This window comes from Ostrea edulis, chromosome 9 (genome assembly GCF_947568905.1).
Source record: "Ostrea edulis chromosome 9, xbOstEdul1.1, whole genome shotgun sequence".
NCBI classification, from domain to species: domain Eukaryota; kingdom Metazoa; phylum Mollusca; class Bivalvia; order Ostreida; family Ostreidae; genus Ostrea; species Ostrea edulis.
This window is the reverse complement of record NC_079172.1, coordinates 73,713,301-73,721,680: the sequence shown is the minus strand read 5'-3', so window position 1 is coordinate 73,721,680 and position 8,380 is coordinate 73,713,301.

Here is an 8,380-nt window from a genome sequence, read left to right as displayed (position 1 = left end):
TAGTAGCTGTTCTTCTGTTTGACCTCTGTTTGACCCCTTTCTCACTTTGTTTCAAAATGAATAATTTTCTATATGTAAATTCAATTGAAACTGACGTGCAGCGGCATCAAAATACAATAATATATTCCTTATAATGTTTTTAGAATCGTGGATAATGGGAAAATCAATGGACATCACTTGTCAATTAAATTATATCAGTGAAAACATAATTATGAAAGTTGAAATAAAAATATCAGTTATTAAAAAAAAAAAGATCACTTCAGGGAACTATAATGCTGTTGTTATTGTGACAGTATGGATGACTTTCTTTAACAGTATACCATATCCCATGTGGCAAATTGTTGTCACTATTCTTTAAAATCTTTTAGAAATTCATAGGTGTAGTGTAACTGAATGTAATCTTTGAATTCTTAACGGAATATAAATTTTCAACAGGTGTAATAAAATTTCGTCAGAATTTTAACAAAATGCTAATGGGTTTTTAAAATATTTTCTTGTAGTATTTTTTAATTTTCCAGCATGACTTTTTTTTCTCCTAAAGGAAATAAATTGTTCTATAACTAAAACACCTATAAGATTTCAAAGATTCTCGTACGAGTTTGTTAAAAATCCTTTAGAAAATTATATTTCCCTGGGAAGTTTGTTTTCAACGGTGAATTTCTTACCTGGCAGGTGAAAATCACCTGTAACAGAGGTACATATGTAAGTCTAATGTTTGTAGTTGATGGTTTTACAAATGTATTTCATTGTACATTTGATTTCCCGAGTACAGGAATGGCTGACGGCAATCTGCCACGTGAGGCTTGGCAGATTTATTCGAGAACGTGTTATGGACCACTTTGCGAATCCCCCTTTTTTCCCAAAAGACTAATATACAATCTTATTCTCGTTGCTAATATTCAAACATCCTAGCTCTAAGTTTGTGACCAAAACAAAGTTCCACAAATCATGGAAAAAAAAGCAAAACACCCCAATATACAAAAAAAAAAAAACCAAAAAAAAAAAAAAAAAAAAAACCAAAAAAAAAAAAACCCCCCAAAAAAAAAAAAAAAAAACCAAAAAAAAAAAAAACCAACCAAAAAACCATTGAATCAAGTTTGGTAAGAAAAAAATAAAACATACAAGGATCTTTATTTTAATTTGATTTCATCTAATAAAGAAATAAAATTTCATTCTTGCAAAATACATGAGGGTACTGTGAAGCTTCACGGACTCATACTTCATGAAACATCATTAACTCTTCTTGAAAAGTATGTGCATGTATTGTCAAAAATGATGAAATTTATTTCTTACATTTACATTCTTCTTTCATTTCTGTGGGAAGTCCCAACCGTTAGAATAGAGGTACTATTTTTATCAAGATTCATACGCGCATTGTTTACAACCGCTAAGCATTCATGAGGAAATGGCTATCATTATAATTTGTAAAGATATCAAACGCAAAAAACATTGGAAATGTATTTATTGTCACATGAACACAAATAGATAGATGTACGCTGTATGTGTAGTTTATACACAAATCATCTGCTGGGCTATCTAGCAGCAGGTAGTGCATATAGTTTCGAAACCATATTGATACTATTAACGTATTTAGGCAGATTTAACTACTTTTAAAATTAGATAGATATTTTTTTTTTAGCTCTTTTAAAAAAAATAGGGGGGGGGGGGGGCTAAAAACGTGTTTCCGTGCTTTAATGATTTTTAATGTTTTTATATAAAGCATATTATTATCGTTAGGATTGATTTACACTTAGAAAAAAAAATAAGGGAGGGTGGGGTGGGTGGGTGGGTGGAGAAATTCCCCCAAACTGCAATACATCGATAGGAAACAGGGATACGTTCCAAACATTTTTAGCCGTTCCTAACAATTACTTGTGATGTAATTCTTACTTTTGCTTTTTCAATATCATAAATCAGATCGACTAAAATTATTTTCTGGGCACAGAAACCCTGCATTAATTTATTTCCCAAAACCTCTTAATCAGCAAGGTGGATTATACCGAGGTTCGTTTTTTCCAAACTTATAAACGATTTCGGTAATATTACCAGGACATTACACAGATACGAATTTGATGGAATTTAAGAGGTCGATATAAATCCACACCGACCTGATAAGTTGATACACGTGACCCGCACTTTTCTGTTTTTAATACTAATTACATAACAGTTTTTGCAATGACTTCTAGCGGCACAAATTGATATGATCCATCAAGCACAGAAGTTTACCTCCAATTTCCCGATAGAACAGATTTTTGTACACATGTAGTTGATTATTATAAAGGCATGTATAAAATATATTGCATATTACCGCGTATTCTTGGCAGGGAACTTGATTTGTCTTTCAGACGCAACATCTTGGATATTCTGAGCATTCTCTTGAACTAAGATAATTTGTGTTTGGGATCTGTCACGGTGAATTATATCTATAATTTATGTTTGTATGTTCCTTGGTATGTCAATCGAAATGATTGATTGGCTGATTGGCTTCAGGTGACACATAAATCGATTTCTATAAATAGAATTGACTTTCCAAGACCCGTCGATCAAGGTCAATTTTATATTTCTGGTCTATATACTCCGACACACAAAAGTGTTTCGACATACATCTGCATATATTGAGAAATTTAAACATATTTTTGTGTTTGGTCGATCTATTTGTGTTTATTTGTAGTAAATTTACAAACTGTGTTGTTATTTCATTAGATACTTCAATGATTATTCAGTAATTTATAACGAGAGCTGAGGTACGGCGGAATGCCAGAGTTTTTTCTCATATGGGTTTTCTATCTCAAAATTGCCGAATATAAATACATGTGTATATCCACGGGGAAACTGCACAAAATTTCTCCATTCGTCAAATATTATACGTTGTTGTCATGTTGATGCAGTACAAGATATGTTTGGTAGCAATGTAAACATTTTAATGAACACTTTTTTTTAAAAATATGAAACTTGTCAACATGTGCATGTAGATTTTGATGGTGTAGAAAGGTGAAATTTACAAAAGTAGGACAGTAATTTTTTTTGGGGTGATAATGGCATAAAAACCTGTAATTGCTATTTTGAAAATTCACAATAAATCTGAAACCTTTTGCAGAAATACATTTTCCGCAACACGCTATATACGTCGCACACACAAACCTGCAATAACGTACCCCTGTTCTCACAAACCTGCAATAACGTACCCCTGTTCTCACAAACCTGCAATAACGTACCCCTGTTCTTGTCTCTCTAACGTTTACTTATCGAAAAATCCGTGCTGTTATTTTAAAAATTTAGCACGCGTCACTTTTTTTCTTCGGAACAACTTTACAGATTATTATTTTTACACGAGGAAGAAATAAAGCTTTCATATCAAAATTACAAGGAGTCTAAACTTGAATGAAAAACCCCCCCACAACCCAAACCAAAAATGATTAAGAAATTCCGACAGAAGTGCACTGAAGAAGGGATACCACGGCCATGGAGAGATAAAGGATCTCCATCGTCTCTAAAACCCGGCTACATAACCAATGGTTTAAGATTATTCAATAGTTAGCTGGCTAACTCACATTATCTTTAATTTCCAATGAAAAAGGAAAAATGATTAAGAAACTATATGTAAGTTGAAATCATTATATTTATAACATACATGTAGTCACAACGCTAGATTTCACCCCCAAAAATTTGTAAAGAACATACTTCTCCAAAAATCCTTGGTATCTTCATACTGAACGGCATGTATTCTCTATACTCGTTCTGACTGACTTTAAACGAGGAAGTTCGGTTTCCGGTGTTGAAATGTGTGTGTATGTGTGTGTGGTTGTGTGTGTGTATTTTTGAGTGTGTATATGTGTGAGAGTGTGTATCTACGAGTGTTTTCTTATATTTGAGGACAAGAATACATAAATTCTGCTTCTTGGATTTCATTCAAATTTTCATAAAAAGATCGGTGTGATGTCTGACAAGGGCTGCTTTAAGTTAAGGGATCGCTCCATGGGTGAGAAAAGGTGCAGACAATGGCTGCCGTCTCTGAAAGCTCTTACGCTCATTATCACGCATAAGAAATTGACAGGCAAAGTTTGTATATCCATATGAGAAAAACACACATAATCTAATATGAATAGCACTTCTCATCAAATATGACAAGTTTCCCTATGCAGATTATACCGATATGAATAGCACTTCACATCAAATATGACAAGTTTCCCTATATGCAATTTATACCAATATGAATAGCACTTCACATCAAATATGAGAAGTTTCCCTATATGCAATTTTTACCAATATGAATAGCACTTCACATGACAAGTTTCCCTATGCAGTTTACATCACGCACTACCTTGTATTCTAAGTGACGAAATGCACAGAAACTGATGTATTAGCTGACCAATCCAAATTTCAGTTTCTGAAATAACCTAGTGTTAAAAATTAAAAGATTGTTTCACAATTTATATTTGCTCATTAGTCATGCTAAATACAGAGCGACACTGAATTAGAAGTATTTTCTAATCTGTAGTCATGACTCCGTACATTAAGCATGGCTGTATCGTAATCATGAAGATATATTCTAATTGTCAGTTTCATAATCAATGCACATACCTGTAAGTGAATGACAGGTGTTCGCTTTTGTCTTAAGACTGAAAACTACTGTACAATTGGTTCGACTTTTATATCTACAGTACGTAGAAATGTACATTTCATTTGCTAGTCAAAGTGAAAATAGTTGGTAGTTGCACTTATATCTACACATAGTAAGCTTATATCGAAGTTCGCAAAAGATATCACACTGGTTAAATGGCTTTAAGAAACAACAGGGCTCATTGGGGGAAAACCCGATAGCTTTCTTTGCTTGGGAATCTGTCTCTAAATTTACGTTCGAAAAGGGTGAAAATTTCACAGAACAAAAAACACATTACCACAAAATTAAAAGGAGAAACTAATTAATAAGCGCTTGAGAATAATTTTCTTAGTCATTATGTTTGTGCCTTAGTACTGTCGTGTAATTGATAACTTTTTGTCCAAATTTGCAACATACATGTATAAACACGGATATAATTATAATTTAGAAATAATTTACAATAATCTCCTTTATGAATCATAAATGTCATTTAAAGTCATCAATACCATAGGAAAAACCAAATAATCCAAACTATCTCCAACCACAAATGAAGTTGAAGCAGGTGCTACGTATTATGACGTCAATAGTTTCCCGGATGTTCTCTTCACAAAGAACCGGGGTCAAATATTAAATTCTCAGTCATTTCGCTCTTTTCGCGGTATTTAACCTTCTATGATTCGAGGGAGTACAAAGTTACCAAAAAAAAAAAAAAAAAAAAATCCCGCGAGTTATCGATTTCTTTTCAACGATTCGTGTCTTATTCTCACACGAGAGAGAGAGAGAGAGAACATTATTTTGACATTCTTTGGAATCTTGATCCTTTACCCAAATCCAAATCATTTTAGATCTATGAAAATTATGTAGTCTACTGTGTTACCATACAGATGGGATGAGACATAAGTACTGCTATTTCTAAAGGGAACCTGTTTATCCAAAGTAAAGTGTGTAAAAGAGTACACGTAAAATTGGAATATCTGTCTGTTTTAAAAAAATATTTTTGCTGTATATATCTTAGTAGATTCTATGTAACAAAACTGAAGAAAATGGGATAATTCAGTTATAGTCAATTCTATGACCTACGAACGGTATTCTAAATCTAATTCGATATGTACAATATTTGTATCTCTGAAATCGCATTTCTGTACTTGAAAATTCATGACAACCGGTTTTGGCAAATTAAATGATTTCACGTTTTGATATATTGCGAACATAGAAACCGAAGGGGATTATTATGATCCCGCTTATTATAAATCCCAGATTTCTGTTGAGAATTCGATTTCTCTTTAAGATACTGACAATCTCGGTGAACAACAAATGCTAGTATTTAATGTTATCAAAATACACCACTAAAAACGTAAAACCTCTGTACGGAAAGCTGAATTTAGATACAGAAACAGACGTCACTTCCGGTGAAATTATGGATAAGCGATATGTTTGGATTTCGATGTAAGTAGATGAGTAGATGTCATTAGACAATTTTAAGATTACTTAAAGTATGCAGTGGTATAGACCTATAATTATATATATTGTAAAAGAATTTACTGCAGTCTGTTTATTTAATAAACCCAAAAGAATGATATCAATTGATGTAAATTATAAATTTCTAAAAATATTCTGATCAAAACAAATCTGAACTTTTGTCGTTCTTGACATTTTGCATGTAAAAAAAAATGTTTGAAATTTTTAGTGCTGAATTTGCTCTCTCTCTCTCTCTCTCTCTCTCTCTCTCTCATATTAATTCTAAGTTGTTATTTTTTTTTTATAAAGAACTATATATGAGAAGGGATATTGAGATTTTTAAAATTAAGTGCTTTTTGAACAATAATTCCGAAGCATTTCGGTCGTCAGTTTTAATTTGATTAAAATGGAATTTATACATGCATTACTTTATAACGAGGATATTTTCCCGCTCTTTTCGATAGTTTACCATAAACTGGTGAATGTGACACAGTTTAGATTCCAGAAAACATGGAGTGCAGGACTGGACAAACGTTATATCTATACATGCATGCATATGTAAGAGTGATTAAATGTACGAGTGACTAAATCTTTATATATATACATACATGTATATGTAAGAGTGATTAAATCTTTATGTATATACATACATGTATATGTAAGAGTGATTAAATGTACGAGTGACTAAATCTTTATATATATACATACATGTATATGTAAGAGTGATTAAATGTACGAGTGACTAAATCTTTATGTCTATATACAATGTAAGAGTGATTAAATGTACGAGTGACTAAATCTTTATGCCTATATACAATGTAAGAGTGATTAAATGTACGAGTGACTCTTTATATCTATATACAATGTACGAGTGACAGTAACTAAATCTTTCCAGTACACAAATGTCATAGAAAAAATGTTTGTCTAAAACCGCGCTACGTCTGTTTTCTGAAACAAAATATTAGCATTTTAACAAAATGCTAGCATTTTAACAAAATATCAACATTTTAAAAATTGGGCAATCGTATTTTCTACTTTAATAGACAGTAAATGTTACAAACAAATTATATAAAACTGTGCTGAAATTCATCTTTTTTATGAAAAAAAAAAAAAGATTAAATCTTTCTTAATGGTTTTAAATTTTGAGTTATCGGATCTCAGGAAAGGATGTTCAGAAAAAATTTGAGTTATCGGGTCTCAGGAAAGGATGTTAAGATACAATAGTCCCCTGACGAAAATATAACTCACTTGCTATTTTCCATTTAAATTTAATTAAAAACTTAGACCCAAAATATGCAAATTTTATTCCAAGGCTTCTTTAATTAACTAGAAAATTGCAAAAGATGTTATTCAGCTGTAAAATGTTAGAAAGGTACATCAATGCCACGTATTTTTAGATAATCTGAATGAAAATCTGGCGTAATGTACTGAACATGCAGGGCAGACAAACCTTTTCAACTATATATATTATATATATAATACTGCAAAATCCATGTATATTAAAGATAATTTCGAATGATGGAAGGCTATATTGTGATGATATTACGAAATCTGCTTGATATATCGGATTATTACGAATGCTGGAAGATATATTGCATGATTATGAATATTGAAAGGTATATAGTATAATTACGAATATTGCGAGATATATTGCCATAGTTACCAATAATGCATGGTACATTTTTATATCGGATTGATACGAATACTGCAGGATACCAGTAAATTGTATGATTATGAATATGCATGATATATCGTATAATTACTTTGTGCGATCGCTGTAAGATATATTGCATGAATATGGATACTGTATGAAATCTTCTTTTCACCGCAGCTTAAATTATGTTTCCCTCCACTGTAATCGCAAACCCTGATGGATACAACCGAACCATGGTATTAATGCAAAATGCAGTGGCGGATCAATTATTTTACGAAAGGGGCGGGGTCGTCTTAAATCTCTTGACTAGCCCCCCCCCCTCCCTAATAAAAGTGAATAAAAAGTATATAATTATTGAAAATTGAAATAAGGAGGAATGCTACACCACTAGAGGATATATACAAAACTTTCAAATTTACTTTTTACTTTAAAAAATTAAAAACCCCTACTGGACTCAAACCCGCGATCTACATTTCAGCAGTCGACATGCTAACCTACTGAGCTACTCAACTAGGCAATCAAATTTAAAGAAAAAGACAAATATTGCTGACATTTATATTTTCAATTATGTTTTAAAAGGAAGTCAGCCATTATGACCATGTAGTATGTATCTTTAATAGAATACACGTACGATACTGGGAACCCGGAAGTGAAAGGCTTTCGCGAGA